Below are 10,682 nucleotides of genomic sequence, written 5' to 3' on the forward strand. Positions count from 1 at the left end.
CATGTTGTTTATGTATCCTGCTACTTTGCTGAATTTATTAGCTCTCAGAATCTTTTGTTGCCTCTTGAATGTAATTCTATCAGATTTTGCTCCATGTAGTTTGATCCTGTGTTAGGGTCTTGAATTACCTATTTATCATTTTGTAATTCATTTTTATTTGTGGTAAGTTTTCCCCTTCTGAAATCTATGTTTTATAGATGAATAAGGCCTCTCAAGCATTAGTGTTTGCATGTTACATTTCCCATACTTTTAACACTGCTACTGCATTTAAAGGGAGTCTTGTTTTTTAAATCAAGTCTGAATATTCGCCTTTTGCTGGGTATGCTTAAACTATTCACACTCAATGCTATTGATAGGGTTGATTTCAGGTCTACCACATTTTGTTTTCTATTTGCCCTGTTATTTTCAATCTTGTTTTCTTGCCTTTTAAAACTGTTTTACTTGAATATTTGTTACTACTCTATTTAATTTTTTAATGTTTATTTTTGAGAGAGAGACAGAATGCCTGTGGGAAAAAGGGAGACACAGAATCCAAAGCAGGCTTCGGGCTCTGAGCTGTCAGCACAGAGCTCGACGCAGGGCTCGAACTCTCAAACTGGGAGATTATGACCTGAGCCAAAATTGGATGCTTAAAGGACCGAGCCACCTCGGCGCCCCCATTACTATTGTTTAATTTTTTTTTTTTACTATCTTTCGTTGCATTTTTTTTTTACTGGTAGCTCGAAGTATTGAAATATAGATCCCTTTATAGTCTAGTCACAGTTAATTTCTCCTTTCAAGCAAAACATGAAAGCTTTAACAACCACGGTTTCCTTACCCTCCTCCATTTACTGTTATATTGCCATATGTATTATAATCACATACATATTGATAACTTCACTATACAATGGTAACTTATTTGCTTTCAAGCATATGTATTTTAAGCAGCTAAAAGGAGAAACATAGTTTATATTTATCTAGATATTTATAATTTCTCCTGCTCTTCATTTCTAAATTCCCACATTTCTCTTACCCTGGACAAACTCTCGTAGCATATCTTCTAGAGCACATACGCTGGTGTCAAATTCAGTTTCTTTTGTTTGAAAAGATATATGGTCTTTATTTCTGAAGGACATTTTTGATGCGTATATAATTCCATGTTGATAGGTTTTTCTGTCAGTACTTTAAAGCTGTTCCACTCTCTTCTGGCCAATTATGGGCTCAGCTGAGAAGTCTTCAAAAATTCGAGTTTTTCTTCTTGCATACATAATGTGTGCTTTTATTTCCTGCTTTCATGGTCTTTCTTATTTTCTCTCTTTCTCAGTTCGCCTGTTTCTAGATTTCTTTTTCCCCCTCCCCACTTTGCCTCCCCCCAAACACATCTTTCTTTTGCAGTTTGATTATGCGCTTTGGCATGGTTTTCTTTGAGTTTATCCTGAACGGACTTGACTGAGGTTTAGGTTTCCCCCCCAGCTGGTAAGTTTTAGGCATCCTTTTTCTTTCTTTCTTTTCCCCCCAAATAGTTTCTCTGCACCAATCTTTGTCTTGTTCTGGAACTCTGATGGCATAAGGGTTAGAACTTTTAACATCATCCAATAGGCCCCTGAGGTTCTGTGAATTTTGTTTGAAATCTTCGTTCTTTGTCAGATTCAGACTGGATAATTTATACTGATCATTTTCTGTCGTCTTTTCCTGCTCTCTCCACTCTTCTACTGAGCCCATCCAATTGGTGCTTACATTTTTTTTTGTATTACATTGTAGTTTTCAATCCCAAAGTATTTTGTTCCATTTTAAAATAGAAACTATTTCTCTGTGGAAACTTATTTCTTTTTGCGTATCTCGAGCATGGTTATGAAAGTTCCTTAAAGATCTTGCCTGCTAATGCCAATATCTGAGTCATCTCATTATCCCCTTTTGTTGACTGTACTTCCCTTGAGAAATGGTCATATTTTCCTAATTTACTATCAAGTAATTCTTTATTATATTCTGGACATAGTAAGAATTGCGTTGTTTAGACTGTTGAGGTCTTTTAGGATGCGGATTTCTTGTTGTCTGTCTCAGCAGGCAATCATACCGATTCGGGTAATTCCTTTTTGCCTTCTGTGGGCAATGCTTCCTACCAACACAGAATTCAGTTTTCCAAGCCTTTTCTGTTCTTCTTAGGGCTTGTTTTGTGTGTTCACGGATCTGGATGAACTTGGGACTTGTGCAGATTCATACACAGATGGAAGAAAAGCCTCTTTCCAGTCTCTTTTCTCTTGGATTTTCCTGAGGTTGTCAGACTCCCCCGGGCTTTTCCCCCCACACTTCTTCAGACCCTAAAGAGAATTCCCCTTGGATTTCATACGTGTATGTCACCACCAAAGGACTGTCTATCTGTAAGGTGACTTGCTTTCATGCGTGAGGCAGGACAGGAAAAGAATCTAAGAAAACAACAGGTTTGCATCCCCTGTATCTTTGGCTCACAGGAGCACCTTTTCTTGGTTCTCTGGCCAGAAAAGGAGCATTTCTCATGGAGGATTTACTCTCCTGCATTCACTATGTGGTTCTGTAACTCAGGTCGCCAGGGTACCCTCAGGTGAAAATCAGGAGATTTTTTAAAAATGCCATGATGCTCACTTGTCCTGTCCGAAGTTTTTATTTCTCTCCCCATTTGCCTACTGTTGTTTACTTTTCAGTCTTCAGTTAGTTGCTATTTGTTTTCTCTTCAGAGATGCTAACTGTAATCAATGAGAGAGTTAGGTACTAACAAGTGAAAGTTTACTGTATGAAAATCAGATCTGGTCTGTCTCTCTCACTGGGCTGTTAGCTCCATGAAGACGCGGATAGTCTCTGTGTTTTCCCGTGTGAGGTTACTGGTACGTGGTCCAGCATGGTACAGGAGAAGGTCAAAATAAGTATTGAATTCAATGATAGTGGGCAAAGAATGAACCATAAAATATTGAAGTATTAAGAAAAAAGAGAATTTAACCTAGAACATATATAGGAAATTTAAATCTGAGATGTTGTAAGAATGATGTATCTTCTGCCTAAAAGTTGAGATTAATGGCAAAACTCTGTAGAAACACCAGGTTTTGGATGATGTAAGGGGAAGGATTTTGTGTTCGGAATATTAAATAAGAAACAAAGCAATAAAGCTCTTGGCAGAGAGAACAAGCCTGAAATACACTATTCAGAGAACAATAGAAATTGGCATGGATTTCCAAAATAGAAAAAAACCTCAATCATTTAACAATCTAGGCTTTGAGTTTTGATAAGAAAAATAGTAATACTCTGTGGTATAGAACGTGACAGAAGAGAGGAAGCTTATTGTTCTCGGTGAACAATACACAATGAAAGGCTTGAAAGCCAGAGACAATGGGAGCGATCCTTTCTAGCTGTTCCATAAGGGATCAGTATTTGGTCAAATGAAGCTATCAGACACTCAGAAGCCAGATAATAAAATGGTCACAGGTCAAGACAAGTGACACTTATCTAGGGTCATCAGGACAGAAGGAATGGCATTCTATAGAATGGCTGTTGACATCTCTTGGCAGATGACAAGGGGAATTATAATGGGGACTCTCTGGAACAGAAGAGTGATTGATGTTTTGTCACAAAGAGCCACAGCTCATCCAAATGATCTGTCTCCAGTGACAGTGTCTTCATTACAGGAAAGAAAGGAACACTTCCAAAACGCATATCATTTGACAGAAAAAGGCCCATGTGTTTATATGACAGGAAGTATTGGAGTACAGATTAGAGAGATGGTATGGTTGACTCTTACCAGTCTTATTTCAAAACTTTCAAAGAGATTCATAAGAAAAGACTTATGAAAAGTATTTTTAGCATTTGTTTTTAAGAATGAAAGTCCTCAAAAACTGAATGAACAGTACTGCCTCCAATTCTGGCAAATTTGAGAATGACTGAGTCGTAGACATAAAGAACAATAGGTCCTGAGTGGGTGAGGTGAAGAGGACAATTCGGCACTGGTGACAGTAGTAATAAACTGTGAAAGATTACCAGTTACTCCTGAAGAAAGCTGGGAAACATCTTTCCACCCTCTAGTGACCTAGGTGACCAGCCAAAAAAACCTCTTAAAGCCTATACTTTTTGTTTGCAAATTAATAGCTTGTAATCAAGTCTTTAAATGTGATTTTTGTCTTACTGGGTGCATACTGTAATACAATTGAAGTTAAGAGGCAGAGAAAGGAATCAGAATGCTCCCTTTAATATCCGTTTCGTCTGTCAAGATACAAGCATATGAAGCCAAATTTAAATCAGCACATAAAATATTATTGATTTACCATATACATAAACACATAAGGCCAAGTGCAAATGGAGTCTAAGAGTGGAAGTAACAGGGTTTCCTGGATGGCTCAGTTCATTAATTTCAGACTCTTGATTCTGGCTCATGTCACGATCTCATTGTTTGTGAGTTCGAGCCCCACACTGAGCTCTGTGCTGATGGTGCAAAGCCTGTTTGAGCTTCTCTGTCTCCCTCTCTCTTTGGCCCTCAACGTACATGTGCATACTCGCTTGCATGCTCTCTCTCAAAATAAGTAAATAAATAAATGAAAAGTGTGGAAAGAACAGTGACGGACTGGACGACAGGTTGTGTAGCTTGATCCCAGCGTTACCATTTCCTAGCTGTGTCACCTGGGCAGGTGACAGGATCTGTGGGGCCCCATTTCCTCATCTTTAAGATAATAGGCTAGCTCAACATTCCAACAGTCCTTCTCGGCTCCTCCTATGGTAATTTGCTTAAACTGGGGCATTTTTCCTTCTACCATGAAAAATAGAAGGATGTATTTTGTCATCCATGCGAGGACACAGACTTTATCACACACTAGGAGATTCCAGACAGACAACTGGCCCTGTAACCTAACTGCCATTAGAAAGAGCCAGAGATCGGGGTGCCTGGGTGGTTTAGTCGGTTAAGCGTCTGACTTTCGCTTAGGTCATGATCTCGCAGTTCGTGGGTTTGAGCCCCGCGTCGGGCTCTGTGCTGACTGCCGGCTCAGAGCCTGGAGCCTGTTTCGGTCTGTGACTCCCTCTCTCTCTGACCCTCCCCTGCTCACGCTGTCTCTCTCTCTCCTAGAAATAAATAAAACATTAAAAAAATTAAATCTTCTTTTATAAAAAAAAGAAAAAAAAAAGAAGAAGAAGAAAGAGCCAGAGATCTGGAGCATCTGGGTGGCTCAGTCAGTTAAGCTTCTGACTCTTGGTTTCAGCTCAAGTCATGATCTCTTGAGATCAAGCCCCACATCAGGCTCTGCACTGATAGTGAGGAGCCTGCTTGGGATTCTGTCTTTCCCTCTCTCTCTGTCCCTCCCCAACTCACGCTTTTTCTCTCTCTCTAAATAAGTAAGTAAGTAAATAAATAAATAAATGTTTTAAAAAAGAAAGAGCTACAGATCTATAATGTTAAAACAACAGTTGTCATTCTTAATAGGTACCTCCTAACTTCTAACATATTTTAAGTAATAATCACAGAAAGCAACTCATTAGTAAATTATCCAAGTATAAAGAAGAACCAGCTTATTCCAGGAAGTATGAGAAGTTTCTTTGTTCAAAGCTGAACATTCAGAGAGAATTAGACCATAAAACTAAAAGCTAATAAAAGAATAAATGGAAAAATTTTGTTAACTAATGACAAAACCCAAATATGGCAGGCAAAATCAGGTACTCTGGATCTGATCTTGAAACAGAAAAAGAACATTAGTGGTAAAATGGGTGAAATCCAAATAAAGTCGAGATTTTAGTTCATAGCAATGCACTAATGTTAATTTCTTAGTTTTGACAAATGTACCATGACTATAAAAGGTGAAACTTGGTCGAGTGTATACAAAGGTCATTTGTATTATACTTAAAGTTTGAAAAGTCTCAAGTTATACCAAAATTAAGTCATTTATTTTTAAAAAGTCCTTCTTGAAAAAAAATTTATAAAAAAGTCCATCTTGGAGGCAGCCTGACATGCCGACGTAAGAATATCCTGAACTTCCTTCTCCCAAGAGCACGTCGAATCTACAGCTACATGTGGACCAATTTCACCTGCAAAACACTTGCAAACTAGCGGAGCAGCTCCTTCACACTGGCGATCACCACAAGGTCCACACCACTGGCGATCACCACAGGCCCACATCATGGCAGGAGAGGAGGCCGAGACCTTAAACCCCACCATAAAACTCACCCCTGGTATTGTGATCCGTGGTCAGGAGGGAACCCACAAACCCAGGTCTTCTCCCTAAGGAGAAAAATGTCGTACCCCACATCAGATACCTCAACTTGTAAGACCTGCCCCCAACAGTGGTCTCCCCATAACATCTGCCTTGGAAAGCCAATGGGACTTCCATCCACAAAGCTTAAAGGGCTCTAACAAATTAAGAAACCATGTGGAAGAAATTATTTTGCTCAACTTAAAGCATCAACCAGAGGAGCAAGGGCCTGTTAGGACATTCCCCAGAGACGAAGGTGTTGGCAGGCACTGTTTTTGTTCTCTCCCTTGTTACAGCCACGGGCATCACTTTTTTTCTTTCTTTTAGCAAGTACCATCTCTACTTCCCAAATGATAGGGACCATATTCATGCTCTCCCTGTCTTGCTAATACTGGCAGGCATGATTTTACCAGGAGACATCTTTCACTTCTGTTGCCGTGGTTATTGCAGCTGCCGCCCAGGAGACACTCACTGATTACCTGGCTCTGGAGCCCAAGGGGGGGTTGTGTTCCCAAAACACATGGAGCTCTAACAATCAGAGACAGTTCTTGGCAGACATGCACACCAAGGACACTACAGAGACAACAGACAGAAACACAAGCCAGTCTTTCTTAGGAAGAGTTGCTTGTCCAGGAGCTTTGGCCTGAAGGGTAGGCTTCTGGTCTGGAACACATCTCAGAGCCCACAGACTCTCTCTCAAGAAAAGAAGCTTGGTCAGCTCTATCTTTCTGATCTCTCTCTCTCTCTGCCTTCCTCCAGCTTGACAGTATCCCCCAGAAAGGAGCAGATACCCTTGTCTAGTACCCTAACTTTTGTAGCTGCAAACATTTAGGGAGTCCCTCTAAATCACCAGGCCCCAGTGGCATTAGGCTCACAGGTCCCATAGGACCATAACCAATACAGAAAAAAATCTTCAATATCAACCGCACTCAAGAGTGTGACAAGAGGCAAAAACGGAAACAAAAACAAACAAACAAACAAACAAAAAACCCCAGGAACTCAATCTTTCTATGAAAGAGGACTCTTAGTTTATCAAAGAGAAGAAAAAGGGTAGGTTTCTAATTAAACACCCATCCAGTTCTCACTGTAAACTTTTCCAGAGAACTCAGAAGGTGGGCATTATTTTCTCACTCTGTGCCACACCAGTATCACTTCAAGGAGAACTCTTACATGTCTGTTCCCCTAGTTTTTATGCCTGGTGCCCTGCTTGTGTGGCTGTGACCCAAGAGATACCTTTTGACTGCCTGGATCTGATGCCAGGGCAGTTTGTGTTCCTGGGTCCCTGATGACTGTAACAATCTGAGAGACAGTTCTGGGATGTCTACCACCCCCAGAGAGGACTGCACAGAGAGTAGCTAGAACCCCCCCCCCAACCCCTGCCCAGACTTTCTGTGAAAGAGACCACTTTGCTTAGCCTGGAGCTTCAGGTAAAGGGGCAATCTTCAGGTTTGCCATATATCTAGAGTCTACAGTTCTCATTAGGGAAAATAAGCAATGGGGATACCATCTTTGTGCCCTCTCTCTACCTCACTGCAGTTTTCTGCTGTCTCCCTGAAGGAAGCTTATACATTCGACCAGAGCCCCAGTTTTTGCAATATTTACCAGGGAATACCTCTAGAACATCTGCTTTAGAGGCTAGAAGGCTTTTCAACTGTGGTCCAAAGAACTGTATATATTTTCAGATTTTAAAAGTTGTTGCCTGTACTATGTTAAATAACAGTGACATCCCAGTCTCATTCCTGACTATAGAAGAAATGCTCTCAGTTTTTCTCCTGTTGAAAATGACATTAGCTGTGGGTTTTTCCATATATGGCCTTTATTATGTTGTGGTGTATTCTCTGTAAACCTACTTTATTAAGGTTTTTTTTCTATCATCAATGGATATTGTACGTTGTTAAACGCTTTTTCTGCATCATTGAAATAATCATATGGTTCCTAACCTTTCCTTTATTAATGTGGTATATCACACTGATTGATTTGCAAATATGGAAGCACCCTTGCAACTTAGGAATAAAACCCACTTGAATTTGGTGAATGATTTTTTTAATGTATTGTTGGATTCAGTTTGCTAGTATTTTATTGAGCATTTTTGCATCCTGTTCATCAAGGATATTGACTAATAGTTCTTCTTTTTAGTGAAGTCTTTATTTGGCTCTGGTATCAGGTAATGCTGGCCTCAAAGAATGAATTTGGAAGTTTTCCTTCCATTTCTATTTTATGGAATAGTTTGAGAACAATGGGTATTAACTCTTCTTTTTTTTTTTTATTAACTTTTCTTTAAATGTTTGGTAGAATTCACCTGTGAAGCCATCTGGTCTTGGATTTTTGTTCATTGGGGATATTTTGATTACTGATTGAATGTCTTTGACGGTTATCACTCTGTTCAAGTTTTCTATTTCATTCTGTTTCAGTTCTGGTAGTTTTTATGTTTATAAGAATTTAGCCATTTGTTCAAATTTGTCCAATTTGTTAACATACAGCTTTTCATATCAATCAGACAACAAAAAGAAATAAAAGTCATCCAAATTGGCAAGGGAAAAGTCAGACTTTCACTATTTGCAGATGACATGATACTCTCTATGTAAAATTGAATCAGACTCTACCAAAAAAAAATGCTAGAACTGATAAACAAGTTCAGTAAAGTTGTACAATACAAAATCAAGGTACAGGAATCTGTTGTATTTCTATGCACCAATAATGAAGCAGCAGAAAGAGAAACTAATGAATCAATCCCATTTACAATTGCACCCACAAAAGTAAGATACCTTGGAATAAACCTAACCAAAGAGGTGAAAGATCTGTACTCTGAAAACTATAAAACCCTAATGACAGAAATTGAAGATGACACAAAGAAATGGAAAAATATTCCAGGACCATGGATTGCAAGAACAAATAGTGTTAAAATTCCTATAGTATCCAAAATAATCAACACGTTTAATGCAATTCCTATCAAAACACCAACAACAATTTTTATAGAGCCAGACAAAGAATCCTAAAATTTGTGTGGAACCACATGAGATGCTGAATAGCCAAAGCAACCTCAAATAAAGAAAAGCAAAGCTGGAGGCATCACAATTTTGGACTTATATTACAAAGTTGTAGTGATCAAAATATTGTGGTACTGGCACACAAATAGACACATAGATCAATAAAGCAAAATAGAAAATCCAGAAATAAATCCAAAACTGAATGGTCAATTAATCTGCAACAAAGTAGGAAAGAAGATCCAGTGGAAAAAAGAGTCTCTTTACCAAACAGTGTTGGGAAAACTGGCCAACTACATGCAAAAGAATGAAACTGGACCACTTTCTTATGTGATAAAAATAAATTCAAAATGGATTAAAGACCTAAATGTGAGCCCTGAAACCATAAAAATCCTAGAGAACACAGGCAGTAGTGCCTTTGACATTGACCATACTAACTTCATTCTAGATATATCTCCTAAGGCAAGGAAAAGAAAAATTAAAAAACTCTTGGAACTACATCAAAATGAAAAGCATCTGCAGAGCAAAAGAAACAATCAACAAAACTAAATGATAACCTAAAGAATGGGAGAAGATATTTACAAGTAACATATCTGATAAAGGGTTAGTATCCAAAAAATAGAAAGCATTTATAAAACTCAACTCACAAAAATGAATAATCCAATTTAAAAAAGGGCAGCAGACATGAATAGAAATTTCTCCAAAGAAGACAAAGAGATGGCCTACAGATGTATGAAAAGATACTCAACATCACTCATCAAGGAAATACAAATCAAAACCACAAGGAGACATCACCTCACACCTGTCAGAATGACTAAAATCAATGACGACAATAACAAAACAGGTGCTGGCCAGGGTGTGGAGAAACCCTCTTGCACTCCTGGTGGGAATGCAAACTGGAGCAGATACTGTGGAAAACAGTGTGGAGGTTCTTCAGAAAGTTAAAAACAGAACTACTTTATGACCTAGCAATTTCACTACTAAGTATTTACCCAAAGAATACAAAAATATGAATTCAAGAGGATACATGAACCCCGATGGTTCATAGCAGCATTATCAACAATAGCCAAATTATGGAAACAGCCCAAATGTCCATTGTCTGATAAATGCATAAAGAAGAGGTGGTGTATGTACACACACACACACACACACACACACACGAACTACTGTAAGAAAAGAGAGAAAGTTAGCACTATGCTTGACCAGGATAGAAGAGGCTGCTGGCTTGACAACACTCATACAATTAAGGCATTGCCATCTACTTCACGGCATCTACACATACAATGGAATATTACTCGGCCATAAAAAAGAATGAAATCTCACCATTTGCAACAACATAGATGGAGCTAGAGAGTATAATGCTAAGTGAAATAAGTCAGTCAGGGAAAGACAAATACCATATGTTTTCACTCCTATGTGGAATTTAAGAAAGAAAACAAATGAGCAAAGGGGAAAAGAGAGAGGAAACCCAAGAAACAGACTCAACTATAGAGAACAAACTGATAGTTATGGGGGGGGAAGN

At 38.8% G+C, this 10,682-nt stretch overlaps 1 pseudogene; it reads left to right on the forward strand.

Annotated features, from left to right (window-relative positions):
* The first annotated feature begins 10,323 nt into the window (after window positions 1–10,323).
* On the forward strand, window positions 10,324–10,456 carry LOC144223523 (U6atac minor spliceosomal RNA; annotated as a pseudogene).
* Window positions 10,457–10,682: the final 226 nt, after the last annotated feature.

Source organism: Crocuta crocuta, unplaced genomic scaffold (genome assembly GCF_008692635.1).
Source record: "Crocuta crocuta isolate KB4526 unplaced genomic scaffold, BGI_CrCroc_1.0 scaffold1635, whole genome shotgun sequence".
Classification (NCBI taxonomy): Eukaryota; Metazoa; Chordata; class Mammalia; order Carnivora; family Hyaenidae; genus Crocuta; species Crocuta crocuta.